The sequence below is a fragment of the Rutidosis leptorrhynchoides genome, chromosome 8, assembly GCF_046630445.1.
Source record: "Rutidosis leptorrhynchoides isolate AG116_Rl617_1_P2 chromosome 8, CSIRO_AGI_Rlap_v1, whole genome shotgun sequence".
Classification (NCBI taxonomy): domain Eukaryota; kingdom Viridiplantae; phylum Streptophyta; class Magnoliopsida; order Asterales; family Asteraceae; genus Rutidosis; species Rutidosis leptorrhynchoides.
In genome coordinates, this window is record NC_092340.1 from 117,106,234 (window position 1) to 117,124,899 (window position 18,666).

The window sequence follows — 18,666 nt, forward strand, 5'->3', positions numbered from 1 at the left end:
GGAAGATGGAACCCAATATAGGGCTGAAAGAATTTGGGTACCAAAGTTTGGAGATATGAGAGAAAAGGTACTTAAGGAAGTACATAAAACCAGATATTCAATACATCCAGGAGCGGGCTAGATGTACAAAGATCTTAAGAAACACTTTTGGTGGCCGGGTATGAAAGCCGATATTGCTAAATACATAGGAGAATGTTTGACGTGTTCTAAAGTCAAAGCTGAACATCAGAAACCATCGGGTCTACTTCAACAACCTGAAATCCCAGAATGGAAATGGGAAAACATTACCATGGATTTCATTACTAAATTACCAAGGACTGTAAGTGGTTTTGATACTATTTGGGTAATAGTCGATCGTCTTACCAAATCAGCACAGTTTCTGCCAATGAGAAAAGATGATAAAATGGAGAAGTTGGCGCGATTATATTTAAAGGAAGTTGTCTCCAGACATGGAATACCAATCTCTATTATCTCTAATAGGGATGGCAGATTTGTTTCAAGGTTTTGGCAGATACTGCAACAAGCATTGGGGACTCGTCTAGACATGAGTACTGCTTATCATCCACAAACTGATGGGCAAAGTGAAAGGACGATACAGACCCTTGAAGACATGCTACGAGCATGTGTTATCGATTTCGGAAACAGTTGGGATAGACACCTACCGTTAGCAGAATTTTCCTACAACAACAGTTACCATTCGAGTATTGAAATGGCGCCGTTTAAGGCACTTTTTGGTAGAAAGTGCAGGTCTCCGATTTGTTGGAGTGAAGTGGGGGATAGACAGATTACGGGTCCGGAGATAATACAAGAAACTACCAAGAAAATCATCCAAATTCAACAACGATTGAAAATTGCCCAGAGTCGACAAAAGAGCTACGCGGACAGTAAAAGAAAAGATATAGAATTTGAGATTGGAGAAATGGTTATGCTTAAGGTTTCACCTTGGAAAGGCGTTGTTTAATTTGGTAAACGGGGGAAACTAAATCCAAGGTACATTGGACCATTCAAGATTATAGATCGTTGATGTGCGTAGAGGTGTATATGAAATAGTTATATTTTTATTGCAAAATACTATTAAATATGATACAATTTTACACAAGTTATTTATTTATTTATTGAATGGGATATACCTAAACCTTGCTACAACACTTATAGGCAGTGTACCTAATCGTAGAGTAGTGTAGTTTTTAGTAAGTTCGGTTCGTTCCACAGGGAGCTAGCTGAGTTTAACACTATATTTTTTACAACTATATTTATATAAAATATATATAATTATATATAGTAATATTATTATAAAAGGGGGTTTTTACCGTTTAATGACCTGTTTGTCGATTTTATATTTTAAGCGTAAAGATAAATGACGATAATATAAATGACAGAATTTAAATTGTGATAAAGTAAATTGCAGTAATTAAAATGACCGTAAATAAAGGTACGATGAAATATGAAATAAAAATATTATGCTTATTTAAACTTCCGTAATCATGATGTTTGACGTGTTGATTTTAGTTTATTACCATGGTTAATTGTCCTTTGTCCTGGATTATTCAATATGTCCATCTGGTTTTTGTCCATAACAGTCCATCAGTCATAAATATAAAGTGCGAGTGTCCTCGTCAAATTATCCTTATATCCGAAGTCAAATATTCCAACTAATTGGGGACTTAAACTATAATTACACCAATTTTCCTTGTATATAATTCACCCCTGTTTTAATAAGTCCATTAACTATTAATCCATTCCCGTGTCCGGTTAAATGAACGATTATTAGTACTTATAAATATCTCGCCCATCGTGTCCGATCGAGTGTATATGGCTATTTATAGGTACGTCCAATTGTAAATCTTTATATTAAATTAACGAACTATCATTCGATTAAACAAATATAAAGCCCATTAATAACCCATAGTCTAATTTCCACAAGTGTCGTTCTTTTGTTCAAACCCCAATTATGGTACAAAGCCCAATTACCCCATCTTTAATATTTAGCCCAACATCATGATTACTTCGATTTAAATAAGCATAATAATAACTTAGTTACAAGACATTAATTTAAAAAGAAGAACATAACTTACATTGAGTATTTATCGCGTAGCTTTACACAGACAGAACTTCGACTTGAAAACCCGTAAAATAAACGTTACGCTACCCAAACTTGTAGAAATGTAACCACTAAATTAACCTACTCCTACTCCTAAAACTAAATTACATAAAATAAAAATTAAAAACTGAATTTTAAAATATAAAAGAGTGTGTTTGAAGCTCGAGCACAGGCCTGGTATTTATAGCATTTTGGCCTACTACAGTAACCCATGCGATCGCATGGGTTTTATGCCTATTTCCCATGCGATCGCATGGCCGCCAGATCCAGCTCACATATTTTTTGTACACTAGCTTGTCGACATATTTAATAAATATATATAATATATTTATAATTTTATATAATTATATATATATTATATTATATTCTTGTGCATAGTTGACTCGTAATTTTGGCTCCGATGTTTCGTACATTTACGCCCGGTTTATGTCTCGGTTCCGGTTTCTCGAACGTCTTTTCGTACAATTTAATATCGTGCAATTTGCGTTCCGCGACTTGCGTTCTTGTTAATCTTTAGACGTTTTTCTACGATAAATTAAACCACTTGGAGTGTAACTTGTACGTTTGAGCATTTTGGACGTTTTCGCCTTTTAAATCTTCGTTTTCAACTTTAAATCTTCGTTTTCGAGCGATCTTCGTATTTCGTCTTCACACTTATTTATTTTAAACAATTACAACTAAAAATAAGGAAATTACAATTAAAAACATTACATTTTGGAATGATATTGCGACTAAATATATGTTCTTTTGGAGCAATATCAATTATCCCTACACTTGAGCGTTGCTTGTCCTCAAGCAATACAGAACTTGAAATTAAATCACACGAATCACTTCTTTATTCTTCACACTTTATACATTAGTGATTTTGATACGGCAGTATAAACAATGATAGTAACGATGTGGTTTACAGTCCCACATGACTATAAAAATTTAGATCCTTAAGGAAATTGGATCTTTATGAAAACATTTGATCTTTTGAAAATTCATTCTAGCTTTTACCCTAGATAAGTTTTCTGGAATAACCCTTCACCGGTGTATGCAAAATGTTTTTGTGGGTTTGGTGGGTTTCAGATTTGAAAATTTTAGCTCAAAACTTATGGTTTTGTGTCACCCACTTGCTAACCTTGTATTAGGAAAGTAACACGTCCAGTATACTTGCTCCGTATATTACCTTTCGGTAAACTACCGTCCGGTTGTAAAGGAAAGCGTTGAACAAGCAACTGTTAGGGCGATGTCTAATGATATGCAAATGTTCATGGTCTACAACGTGTCGGATGCAATTACTATCCTTTGTAGGAGCAATAGTAAAGATCACCCTATAATTTTTTTTTCGGTCTGGCACAAGGTCCTGTCTTCGACCATGCTATGCAACCACCGTTCTTACGGTTGACACCCGAATTGGTTCAGGTGACCTAATGAATTCCAGGTGAATTCCTAAAATTTTACGTTCAATGGTAATGAACGCATTGCAAATGGGTTTTCAGAAAACAAATCGGTTTTAATTTGATCAAAATATTTTCTCGTTCAAGCTTGAGTTTAGATATCATCGAATTCCATGAGTTTGTAATTCTCAATCTTTAAAGTCAATCTCAAGGATTGAGTAATATCAGTCTTAAAAGCTGATTTTTAATCTTTATCTGGGGGTCTGATTCATTAGTCTTATCAAGCTAATTTGCACGGTGCCCTCTCCATTTTACGAGATAGATCCTCTCATGGTTAGGATAAGTCTGACCACTTGGCGACCCTATTTGATGCTGAGGTCCGTGGATTTCCTGCTGATTTTAGAGATGACTTTTCTAGATTTTTCGTCAACCTACAGCTGGTCTGGATGACAACTTCTTGACCTAAATCAAGAAGCGCGTGTCTTTTTCGGAAGACTTTACTTCCTTTTACTGATGGAATTGATTCATCGTGTAGATCCATCTTTTCTTTTATCTTTATTATAATATTGCGGGTAAAACAGTCAATTTAGTCCAAAACAAAAGCACCTGCAATAACTTTACAGAAACATGTGATAGATAGTTTCTTTAATTGAATAACTTGGTACATTCTCCCCACACTTAGTTTCTTTCTTTGCCTTTTTATTCACCTTTATTCCATTTTAAATGAATTCAAGTGTTTTAGGGTGTTTCTCAATTTATGTCCTTTCCGAGGTAACGATAATTTCGGTATTAACACCTAGTTTTCATCGTTCATAAATATGTATAAACATGATTTTGAATTCATTTATTTGAAAATTTTTAAAATTTTCACAAAATTTGGCAAATAAACTAAGTGCAAACCCGAGAGAATTTATAACCCTTCCCCACACTTGAGATCATGCAATGCCCTCATTTGCATGAAATCAGACTATAATTATAAATTCACGAGGGTGATAAGTGTAGAAAAGTGATTAAAAATACCCGGTTTGTAATTACAAAGCTCGTCGAATGATAGATGGCGCACCTCATCGTTAATTCCTTCTTGTTTTATCACACATGTTTTTCTTCAAAAACGGTTGCTTTTCTGAACTGTTTGCTAATCTTTGAAAATGCGTCTTTTACCCTAACTTATTATGCATGTTTATTAACGAGTTATGCACTAACCCGAACCCCGAATTTAACGTTAAGTGAGGTTAGACTTCCCCATACTTAGCTGATGACATGTGAAGTCAGTAGAATAAGTTCCACGAATTAAAATAGTGAGCCAGTTATTTACATCTCGGGTGGTATAAAATATATCAATGGGTTTAAAGTTTAGACCCACCCGATCGTCACTACTTAATTCTTTTTTAAGTGTAGCTTTTAGTAAATGGATATGTCTCTTTTCTAGTTCTTGGTCAAATGGATCGATATAAACCGACATACATATTTCTATAGGGTGGACAATTCCTAACATTTCCTTTCGTTCATTCTCGGGATCAAGGTTTTCACCTCTATTACCCAATTGGGTGAAATTCGAGGTGTCAATATCTATTACAGCTTGTAGTTCATCCTTGGTAGATGACTCGTCTATTGAGAATATTGGGTTAGAAGGTTGTGGAATGGTGAATTTCGGGATTGAAGCAAATTCTTCTTCATTAATGGTACTTATCGGTCCCACCATTTTGGTCTCGGGGGTAAAATTTTCAACGTTATCATTTTCCCAAGAGTACCAATTTGTCACCCTTACTTCTTCTTCATCCATTGATGGATCGATGATTTCGTTGGTAAAGGCTAATGTGTCGATATGTTGTGAAATTGGTAAGACTGAATAAAAAGTATCATCGGGATAGTTGGTGATTTTGGAGCTCTCGAATTCATCAAAATTCGATGATATGAGATTTTCTTGCACACGACTCCTCAGATCAACAGGTGTGTAATCTGATAGAGTTTCAGCTTGCCGATTTACAAACTCTCTTATTTGTTCATTTTGAGCATCAAGTTCTTTGAGTTTGATTTTCATATAATCTAAAGGATTTTCAGGCACATAATTTTCCTCGTCTTCTGGTTGTTGAGTTTGGATATATTCTTGGGAATAATCCCAATTAGAATTGTATTCCTCATAATCATTCCATTCAGGTTCCATGGGTGCATAATTTTCCATAGGAACGTAAAAATAACATTCCCATGTTGAGTGATAATCTCCACAGATTTCACAACCAGTTATTGTTTCGTCATTCGTGATCCAACATTGACCGAACGAATTGTCATCAACACCCGTGTGAGAGTATTGATTAAATTGATTTCGAATGTCATAAAGAGTTTCCAAAATATTCTCGAGATTTTCCATAATGCGCTTATTACCAAATTTTAGCTACAATGTGGTGCATTTAATAATTATCCTATTAGTTATAAAACTAAAAATTATATAAGTTATCAAATTAATAGACTTTCCTGATTTTGCCCACGTTTCAAATAGCCAATAGATGCAGCAGGTAGCCATGACCCTTTAAATCGGAAGCCCACAACTCGCCACTAACAAATCCAACTATTACTACGAACCAGAAAATTTGGATGTCTATCAATTTAACTGCTTAAAATAATTTTTCGTTTTGAAATTTTAGAGAAGAAATAGAAAAAAATTCTAAGTCCTAAAAACTAGAGCGTCGAGAAATAAGAAAGAAAAAGAGCGCGTCGAAAAACGTCGAAAAATAAAAGGTCGAAAAATAAATGTCGAAAAACAAATAGTCGAAAAATAAAAATAAGAAAATAAAGCGTCGAAACTTAGTATTCTAAAAACTAAATATTAAAAGTTATGTCTAAAGGTATTAAAGCTTAAAAGGAATTCTATATCCAAAACGGCAATAACTTAAAAAGTACTGAAATTTTAAAATGGCGTCGCAAAATTCTAAAGCACCTAAATCTTAGTTTAAAGAAAAGGCACTTAAGGGATTTTACGGCAAAATCTTAAAAGCTAAAAATAAAGTAACTACGGCAAAATACTAGTCTTAAAACTAATTACGAACGATAAATATAAAAATTATGAATTAAGCGATATAAATATACAATTTATAAAAAGAAACTAAAAATGATAAAATTACAATTTTTATAAAAATATTATTTTTATATTATTATTATATAAAAATATTAATCTATATATTAAATAATAATAAATAAACTTAAAATTACAAATTATAAATTAAAACTAAAATTATAAACTAATTAAAACCCTAATTAATATTAATAATAATTATAAAATAAAAACCCTAACTGCATTTATGGCGTACCAGGTCAGACGTGTCAGACCACCCTATGCGATCGCATGGGGTTTAGGCTGATGGGTCATGCGACCGCATGGCCTGTCAGTCCAGGTTTTTTTTTTTTTATTTTTTTTTAGATTTTATATTGTTTTTCAAAAAATTATAAATAAATATATTTATACAAATATATATTAAAAATATAGTGTTTCGCCGCTTCCCCGGCAGCGGCGCCAAAAACTTGATGTGCGTAGAGGTGTATATGAAATAGTTATATTTTTATTGCGAAATACTATTAAATATGATACAATTTTACACAAGTTATTTATTTATTTATTGAATGGGATATACCTAAACCTTGCTACAACACTTATAGGAAGTGTACCTAATCGTAGAGTAGTGTAGTTTTTAGTAAGTCCGGTTCGTTCTACAAGGAGCTAGCTGAGTTTAACACTACATTTTTTTACAACTATATTTATATAAAATATATATAATTATATATAGTAATATTATTATAAAAGGGGGTTTTTACCGTTTAATGACCTGTTTGTCGATTTTATATTTTAAGCGTAAAGATAAATGACGATAATATAAATGACAGAATTTAAATTGCGATAAAGTAAATTGAAGTAATTAAAATGACAGTAAATAAAGGTACGATGAAATATGAAATAAAAATATTATGCTTATTTAAACTTCCGTAATCATGATGTTTGACGTGTTGATTTTAGTTTATTACCATGATTAATTGTCCTTTGTCCTGGATTTTTCAATATGTCTATCTGGTTGTTGTCCATAACAGTCCATCAGTCATAAATATAAAGTGCGAGTGTGCTCGTCAAATTATCCTTATATCCGAAGTCAAATATTCCAATTAATTGGGGACTTAAACTATAATTACACCAATTTTCCTTGTATATAATTCACCCATGTTTTAATAAGTCCATTGACTATTAATCCATTCACGTGTCCGGTTAAATGAACGATTATTAGTACTTATAAATATCCCGCCCATCATGTCCGATCGAGTGTATATGGTTATTTATAGGTACGTCCAATTGTAAATCTTTATATTAAATTAACGAACTATCATTCAATTAAACAAATATAAAGCCCATTAATAACCCATAGTTTAATTTCCACAAGTGTCGTTCTTTTGTTCAAACCCCAATTATGATACAAAGCTCAATTACCTCATCTTTTATATTTAGCCCAACATCATGATTACTTCGATTTAAATAAGCATAATAATAACTTAGTTACAAGACATTAATTTAAAAAGGAGAACATAACTTACATTGAGTATTTATCGCGTAGCTTTACACAGACAGAACTTCGACTTGAAAACCCATAAAATAAACGTTACGCTACCCAAACTTGTAGAAATGTAACCACTAAATTAACCTACTCCTACTCCTAAAACTAAATTACATAAAATAAAAATTAAAAACTGAATTTTAAAATATAAAAGAGTGTGTTTGAAGCTCGATCACAGGCGTGGTATTTATAGCATTTTGGCCTGCTACAGTAACCCATGCGATCGCACTGGTTTTATGCCTATTTCCCATGCGATCGCATGGCCGTCAGATCCAGCTCACATATTTTTTGTACACTAGCTTGTCGACATATTTAATAAATATATATAATAAATATATAATTTTATATAATTATATATATATATATATATTATATTATATTCTTGTGCATAGTTGACTCGTAATTTTGGCTCCGATGTTTCATACATTTACGCCCGGTTTATGTCTCGGTTCCGGTTTCTCGAACGTCTTTTCGTACAATTTAATATCGTGCAATTTGCGTTCCGCGACTTGCGTTCTTGTTAATCTTTAGACGTTTTTCTTCGATAAATTAAACCACTTGGAGTGTAACTTGTACGTTTGAGCATTTTGGACGTTTTCGCCTTTTAAATCTTCGTTTTCGACTTTAAATCTTCGTTTTCGAGCGATCTTCGTCTTTTGTCTTCACACTTATTTATTTTAAACAATTACAACTAAAAATAAGGAAATTATAAATAAAAACATTACATTTTGGAATGATATTGAGACTAAATATATGTTCTTTTGGAGCAATATCAATCGTGTAGGACCAGTAGCTTACCGACTTGACTTACCTCCACAACTTGCCGGGGTACATAATACTTTTCATGTCTCGAATCTGAAGAAATGTTTTGCTAAAGAAGATCTCACTATTCCGTTAGACGAAATCCAAATCAATGAAAAACTTCAATTCATCGAAGAACCCGTTGAAATAATGGATCGTGAGGTTAAAAGACTTAAGCAAAATAAAATACCAATTATTAAGGTTCGATGGAATGCCCATAGAGGACCCGAGTTCACCTGAGAGCGTGAAGATTAGATGAAGCTGAAGTACCCTCACCTATTTTCTGAAGATGCGTCAACACCTTCAACTACTTAAAATTTCGGGACGAAATTTATTTAACGGGTAGGTACTGTAGTGACCCTAACTTTTCCATGTTCTTATATACTAAATGAAATTGATATTTTACATGATTAAATGTTTCCAACATGTTAAGCAATCAAACTTGTAGTGACCCGAACTTTTCCATAATTATATATATATATATATTAAATGATATCTAATATTAACATGATTAAATGTTTCCAACATGTTAAGCAATCAAACTTGTTAAGACTTGATTATTTGTTATGAGATTCATGTAGACAATTGACCACCCAAGTTGACCGGCGATTCACGAACGTTAAAACTTGTAAAAACAACATGATGTTATATATATGGACATATATATGGTTAACATGAGATTATGTTATGTAACAATCTCACTAGGTATATTAACAATGTGTGATATACATAAAAATGAGAATATTGAATTATGAAGCTCGAAATGATATACATAACGAGTATCGTTATAATAACGTCTTACTAAATACATTTGTATTGTAATAAGATATTGATATACTTTATTTAACATGATAAAATGATAATTAAGTATATCACTGAGTGTATTAACAATGAACTATACAAGTAAGATGAGACTACTAACTTAAGGATTTCGAAACAATATATATATGTAACGATTATCGTTGTAATAGTATTTTAATATATATATATATATATATATATATATATATATATATATATATATATATATATATATATATATATATATATATATATATATATATATATATATGATGTTAAGATATATTCATACACCATGTTATCATATTAACATAACAATTTAACATCTCATTTAAGTATAATAACAATGAGTTAATTACATTTAACAAGATCATTAACCTAAAGGTTTCAAAACAACACTTACATGTAACGACTAACGATGACTTAACGACTCAGTTAAAATGTATATACATGTAGTGTATTTAGATGTATTAGTACACTTTTGAAAGACTTCAAGAAACATATCAAAGTACTTCTACTTAATAAAAATGCTTACAATTACATTCTCATTCACTTTCATCAACAATTCTACTCGTATACGTACAGTAGATGTACTTGTATTGTACGTAGCTTTTAGACGTATTTACTATTGACCTATACCAATAAAAATCTGCTCTTAGCAGCCCTCATTTAGTCAATAAACATGTGGAACCATCATTTGGCAACTAGCATGAATTATTACACTAAAAATGAAATTACAACTTGCATATATGGACACCCCTCATTCACGTTTTCTTCATCCTCACACACACTTGCATTTTTCAATTTTCTTTCACTCATTTGATCTCTCTCTTGTTCTATGATGATTTTCTAAGTGTTCTTCATCATATTCATCAAAATCTACATCAATCTAGCTCATAAATCCAACCTTTGATCAACCTACAAAACAACTACTCAAGAACACTTCAATAACACTTTCAAGATTACTAGTTTACTTCCAAGCTTTCAAATCCATTCCAAGTAATCATCCAAGATCAAGAAAACTTTGTTAATTACAGTAGGTTATCTTTCTTATTCAAGGTAATATTCATATTCAAACTTTGATACAATTTCTATAACTATAACAATCTTATTTCGAGTGGAAATCTTACTTGAACTTATTTTCGTGTCATAATTCTGCTTCAAGAACTTTCAAGCCATCCAAGGATCCTTTGAAGCTAGATCTATTTTTATCATTTCCAGTAGGTTTACCTACTAAAATTAAGGTAGTAATGATGTTCATAACATCATTCGATTCATACATATAAAACTATCTTATTCGAAGATTTAAACTTGTAATCACTAGAACATAGTTTAGTTAATTCTAAACTTGTTCGCAAAACAAAGTTAATCCCTCTAACTTGAATTTTAAAATCAACTAAATACATGTTCTATATCTATATGATATGCTAACTTAATGATTTAAAACCTGGAAACACGAAGAACACCGTAAAACCGGACATACGCTGTCGTAGTAACACCGCGGGCTGTTTTGGGTTAGTTAATTAAAAACTATGATAAACTTTGATTTAAAAGTTGTTTTTCTGGGAAAATGATTTTTCTTATGAACATGAAACTATATCCAAAAATCATGGTTAAACTCAAAGTGGAAGTATGTTTTTCAAAATGGTCATCAAGACGTCGTTCTTTCGACTGAAATGACTGCCTCTTATAATATTGAATTGTAACCTGTATTTTTGACTATAAACTTATAATTTTTCTATTTAGATTCATAAACTTAAGTTCAAAATGAAACCATAGCAACTTGAATCACTCAGAACGGATTTGAAACGAAGAAATGACGGGTAAAACAAAATTGGATAAATTTGCTAGTTTTAGCTACGAAAATTTTATAACAAATCTAGACTAAATATATCCTAACTAATTTATATTGTATTATACATATTATGAAATCTTAGAATACCATAGACACGTATACAATGTTTTGACATATCATATCGACCCATCTATATATATATTTCGGAACAACCATAGACACTCTATTTGCAGTAATGTTTGAGTTAGCTATACAGGGTTGAAGTTGATTCCAAAATAATATATATACTTTAAGTTGTGATCGAGTCTGAGACTTGTAGACACTGGGTCGTGGATTGATTCGAGATAATATATATTGCTTTATTTCTGTACATCTAACTGTGGACAACTAGTTGTAGGTTACTAACGAGGACTGCTGACTTAACAAACTCAAATCATTAAAACGTAATAAACAAATGTTGTAAATATATTTTGAACATACTTTGATATATATGTACATATTTGTTATAGGTTCGTGAATCGACTAGTGGCCAAGTCTTACTTTCGACGAAGTAAAAATCTGTGAAAGTGAGTTATAGTCCCACTTTTAAAATCTAATATTTTTGGGATGAGAATACATGCAGTTTTATCAATGTTTTACGAAATAGACACAAGTAATCGAAACTACATTCTATGGTTGAATTATTAAACCGAATATGCCCCTTTTAGCTTGGTAGCCTAAGAATTTGGGAACTGGTCCCTAATTGACGCGAATCCTAAAGGTAGATCTATGGGAACTAACAATCCCCATTCCGGAATTTAGAATGCTTTAGTACTTCGAGTTTATCATGTCCGATGGGTGTCCCGAAATGATGGGGATATTCTATATGCATCTTGTTAATGTCGGTTACCAGGTGTTCACCATATGAATGAGTTTTGTCTCTATGCAGTTTGCGAAATGCCTGATATGAGATGTGTTATAAAAATGAAATCTTGTGGTCTATTATTATGATTTGATAATATATAGGTTAAACCTATAACTCACCAACATTTTTGTTGACATTTTAAGCATGTTTATTCTCAGGTGATTATTAAGAGCTTCCGTTGTTGCATACTAAAATAAGGACAAGATTTGGAGTCCATGCTTGTATGATATTGTGTAAAAACTGCATTCAAGAAACTTATTTTGATGTAATATATTCTTATTGTAAACCATTATGTAATGGTCGTATGTAAATGGTATATTTTAGATTATCATTATTTGATAATCTACATAATGCTTTTTAAACCTTTATCGATAAAATAAAGGTTATGGTTGTTTTATAAATGAATGCAGTATTTGAAAAACGTCTCATATAGAGGTCAAAACCTCGCGACGAAATCAATTAATATGGAACGTTTATAATCAATATGAACAGGACATTTCAGCTGGTATCAGAGCGTTAGTCTTAGAGAACCATAAATTGCATTAGTGTGTGTCTAACCGAGTTTGTTAGGATGCATTAGTGAGTCTGGACTTCGACCGTGTTTTCTTTAAAAATGATTGCTTAACACTTTTTGTTGGAAACTATATATTATTAACATGTAAATATTATGTGATATATTAATCTCTTAACTGGTTTGATATTGTGTGATAGATGTCTACCTCTAGTACAAATCCCATCGACTCACCTAATAATAATGAAGAGTCGAATATATTTTGGGAAGATTCACAAATTCCCGAAGAGGAACCGGAAGAAGAGGAACCGGAAGAAGAGGAACCGGAAGAAGAGGCGCCAGAAGAAGAGGAACTGGAAGAAGAGGTTCCGGAGGAGGAAATATTAGGAACCACAGAAAAACAGATAAATAAAAGAAAATCCACAACCAATGGACCAAAGTTAATAATGGTCAATGGTGTTTCCGCCGAGGAAGCAAAATATTGGGAAGATTACCAATTTTCCGATGAATCGGATCCCGATGAGGATTCCGATGATGTTATAGAAATTACCTCGACCCAATTTGAAAAAGCAAAAGAAAATAATAAGGGAAAGGGCATCAAAATAGAGAAACCTGATTCCAACCCCGATGAACTTTATATGTATCGTTAACATCCATATTTCTTAAGTTGTAACAATAACCCGGGAACCTCTAAGCCACCAGGATTTTCTAAACCATTTGTGAAAACAACGGCTCGTATTAGAGGAACATCATATATCCATAGAAAATTAGCAAAACGAAACAGGTCCGAAGAAGAAGAAACTAGTGAGTCGGAATAAAGAGTTGTATTCATGAGGTGTAAAATATGTAAAATAAGTGTGCTTGTATTTTTCTTGTTGTATGTGAAAATTGCTTGTATTATTTGATAATTATCTTTTACGAATCTAACTCTCGTCTATTTTTACAGTATAAAAACAAAAATGGATGTTAAGGATAAACAACCAAAAATTTTAGAAGACCTATCCGGGGACATGATTGATGAAATCTTGTCTAAAGTCGGTCAGAATTCATCGGCACAATTATTTACTGCAAAATTAGTGTGTAGAACATTTGATGAACGTTCCAGGCATGCCTTAGTTTATAAAAGGCTTTCATTTGAAAGATGGGGTATATCACATTGGGGAGACCGTAAGTTACGCCGTGTTTTCTTTAAAGCGTTAAATGCGGGAAACTCAAATGCTATTTTACGCTACGGGTTGGGAACCTATTTTGAATCAACATATCCCAACCTAGGACTTCGTGAGTTAGAAAGAGATTCTAACATGCAACATAAAGAAGAATGTTATGCTTACGGGTTAGTGATGTTCGCTTCTCACCAAAGTGAGAAAAAGAACATCGGATTACGACTGTTAAATAAAACATTCCCACAAATGACAGATTCAGTAGTTGGGGTGAGAAACAAGGTTTTTAGATTATTACAGGGCTGTTGGGCATTACAAAACCCTCGTCCTTTTGACGACGTTACAACATGCTGCCTAGCCAACGGTCATGACGGTTATTTTCCACAAGACCAAGGATGGGAAGTAGTCTTAGTAAAACCAGAATGCATGACTTGTTTCTGGACTTATGAATTACGTGTTTTTATTGCCTTTGTTGAACAACTTGCGTATTAACTAGGATTGTTGTCACAACTATTTTGTATCATAGTGATTGTGTGCTATATTTCATGCTATATGTATAATAGCAGTATTGTAAGTTTGTAAATTTTTGTATAAAAGTTTGAATGCGAAATATTATTATAATCAGTTTTTCATATAGAATTGTAGTAGTTGAATGGTATATTAGCTACTAAGTATGAACTTAACGGGTAGGTACTACCAGAATTAAAACTATAAAACGCTAATATGAAGAAAAAGCTTTTATAAATGAGTTCATATTATGCTACGAAATACTATTGACTACTCTTAATATTCTATATGATTAACTTATTTCTTTTAGGCTATTTTTGAAGGAAATGGCACCGACGACTCGTCAAAATTTGAACATGAGCGAGGAAGACTTCCGTGTTTTCCTTGGAGCAAACATAGCCGCAGTACAGGCTGCAATGCAAAACAATAACAATAACTCTGAATCTAGTAATGCAAATAATGCCACAAGAAATCGTGTAGGATGTTCCTACAAAGAATTCATTGCCTGTAAACCTCCGGAATTCGATGGAACCGAGGGTCCAATCGGATTGAAACGGTGGACCGAAAAGGTTGAATTGGTGTTTGCCATAAGTAAGTGTACTGAAGAAGACAAAGTAAAGTACGCTACGCATACCTTCACAGGTACTGCGTTAACATGGTGGAATACCTATCTAGAACAAGAAGGACATGATGCTGCGTATGTACTATCGTGGTCAGCATTCAAACATCTGATGACTGAGCAGTATCGTCCCAGAAGCGATGTCAACAAGCTAAAAGTAGAGCTTAAGGGATTACGAACACAAGGATTCGATATTACCACATACGAACGACGATTCACGGAGTTGTGCTTATTGTGCCCGAGAACATTCGAAGATGAAGAGGAGAAAATCGACGCATTTGTAAAAGGGTTACCAAAAAGGATCCAAGAAGATATAAGTTCACATGAGCCCGCTTCCATACAAAAGGCGAGTCGAATGGCTCATAAACTCATAAATCAGATTGAGGAAAGAGTTAAAGAGCAGACGGCCGAAGAAGCCAACACGAAACAAATCAAAAGAAAGTGGGAAGAAACCAGTGACAAGGGTCACAATTTTAACAATCAACACAACAATCACAACTTCAATCGCTCCAATTATCGCAACAATAATCATTCCAACAACAACTACAACAACCATCCTAACAACAATAACCACCACAACAATCGTCCCAACATCAATAGCAACCGCAATAACAATAATTCCTATAACAATAATAATCAGAAAAAGCCATGCCAAAGGTGTGAAGAGTACCACCCGAATGAGTTCTGCATGACATTTTGCTCCAAGTGTAAAAGAATTGGCCATGGTGTGAGAAAGTGTGAGGTCTACGGCCCAATGAATAACAGAAATAAAAGAACAGATAATGTTGAAACAAGTAATGCCGCCTTTGTTTGTTATGGATGTGGAAAACCGGGCCACATTAGGAGTAATTGCCCGAACCCAGAGAAAAATAATGGGCAAAGTCATGGAAGAGTTTTCAATATTAATACGGCAGAAGCGCAGGAAGACCCAAAGCTTGTTACGGGTACGTTTCTCATTGACAATAAATCTGCTTATGTTTTATTTGATTCGGGTGCGGATAGGAGCTATATATCAGTAGAGATTTTTGTGCCAAATTAAGTTGTCCATTGACGCCTTTGGATAATAAATTTTTACTCGAATTAGCAAACGGTAAATTAATTTTAGCAGATAATATATGTCGGAATCGAGAAATTAAACTGGTTAACGAAACATTTAAGATTGATTTGATACAAGTAGAGTTAGGGAGTTTTGATGTGATAATCAGCATGGACTGGTTGAAAGAGATGAAAGCAGAGATCGTTTGTTACAAAAATGCGATTCGCATCATACGAGAAAAAGGAAAACCCTTAATGGTGTACGAAGAAAAGAGCAACGCGAAGCTAAATCTTATTAGTAATTTGAAGGCGCAAAAACTAATAAGAAAAGGTTGCTATGCTGTTCTAGCACATGTCGAGAAAGTACAAACTGAAGTAAAGAACATCAATGATGTTCCCGTCGCAAAAGAGTTTCCCGATGTATTTCCAAAAGAATTTCAAGGGATTACCTCCACACCGATCCTTTGAATTTCAAATACACTTGGTACCAGGAGCTGCACCAATAGCCCGTGCTCTATATAGACTTGCACCTAGCGAAATAAAGGAACTCCAGAGCCAATTACAGGAACTTTTAGAGCGAGGTTTCATTCGACCAAACACGTCACCGTAGGGAGCCCCTATTTTGTTTGTCAAGAAGAAAGATGGTACATTCAGGTTGTGTATTGACAACCGAGAGTTGAACAAACTTACCATCAAGAACCGTTACCCACTACCGAGAATCGATGACTTATTTGATCAATTACAAGGTTTGTCAGTTTATTCGAAGATTGATTTACATTCCGGATATCATCAAACGCGGGTGAAGGAGGATGATATTCCGAAGACTGCTTTTAGGACGCGTTACGGTCATTACGAGTTTAAGGTTATGCCGTTTGGTTTAACTAACGCACCAGCTGTGTTCATGGACCTCATGAACCGAGTGTGTGGGCTATATCTTGACAAGTTTGTCATTGTCTTCATCAATGACATACTTATTTACTCAAAGAATGATCAAGAGCACGAAGAACATTTGAGAAAAGTGCTAGAGTTGTTAAGGAAATAAAAACTGTACGCTAAGTTTTCAAAGTGTGCATTTTGGTTGGAAGAAGTTCAATTTCTCGGTCACATAGTGAACAAAGAAGGTATTCAGGTGGATCCGGCAAAGATTGAAACCGTTGAAAAATGGAAAACCCCAAAAACTCCGAAGCATATAAGCCAATTTTTAGGACTAGCTGGTCACTACAGAAGATTCATCCAAGATTTTTCCAAAATAGCAAAACCCTTGACTGCATTAACGCATAAAGGGAAGAAATTTGAATGGAAGGATGAGCACGAGAAAGCGTTTCAATTGTTGAAGAAAAAGTTAACTACGGGACCTATATTATCATTGGGTTAAGGGAATGATGATTTTGTGATATATTGTGACGCCTCAAAGCAAGGCCTCGGATGTGTATTAATGCAACAAACGAAGATAATTGCTTATGCGTCTAGAGAATTGAAGATTTACGAACAGAATTATACGACACATGATTTGGAATTAGATGCGGTTGTTTTTGCATTAAAGACTTGGAGACACTACTTATATGGGTTCAAAAGTATCATATATACCGACCACAAAAGTCTCCAGCATATATTTAATCAGAAACAACTGAACATGAGGCAGCGTAGATGGATTGAATTGTTAAATGATTACGATTTTGAGATTCGTTACCACCCGGGAAAGGCGAATGTGGTAGCCGACGCTTTGAGTAGAAAGGACAGAGAACCTATGCGGGTAAAAGCTATGAATATAATTATTCGTACTAACCTTACTACTCAAATAAAGGAGGCGCAGCAGGAAGTTGTAAAAAAAGGAAAATTGAAGAATGAAATACCTAAAGGATCGGAGAAACATCTTCATATTCGGGAAGACGGAACCCAATATAGGGCTGAAAGAATTTGGGTACCAAAGTTTGGAGATATGAGAGAAAAGGTACTTAAGGAAGCACATAAAACCAGATATTCAATACATCCCGGAGCGGGAAAGATGTACAAAGATCTCAAGAAACACTTTTGGTGGCCGGGTATGAAAGCCGATATTGCTAAATACATAGGAGAATGTTTGACGTGTTCTAAAGTCAAAGCTGAACATCAGAAACCATCGGGTCTACTTCAACAACCTGAAATCCCAGAATGGAAATGGGAAAACATTACCATGGATTTCATTACTAAATTGCCAAGGACTGCAAGTGGTTTTGATACTATTTGGGTAATAGTCGATCGTCTTACCAAATCAGCACACTTTCTGCCAATGAGAGAAGATGATAAAATGGAGAAGTTGGCGCGATTATATTTAAAGGAAGTTGTCTCCAGACATGGAATACCAATCTCTATTATCTCTAATAGGGATGGCAGATTTGTTTCAAGGTTTTTGCAGACACTGCAACAAGCATTAGAGACTAGTCTAGACATGAGTACTGCTTATCATCCACAAACTGAT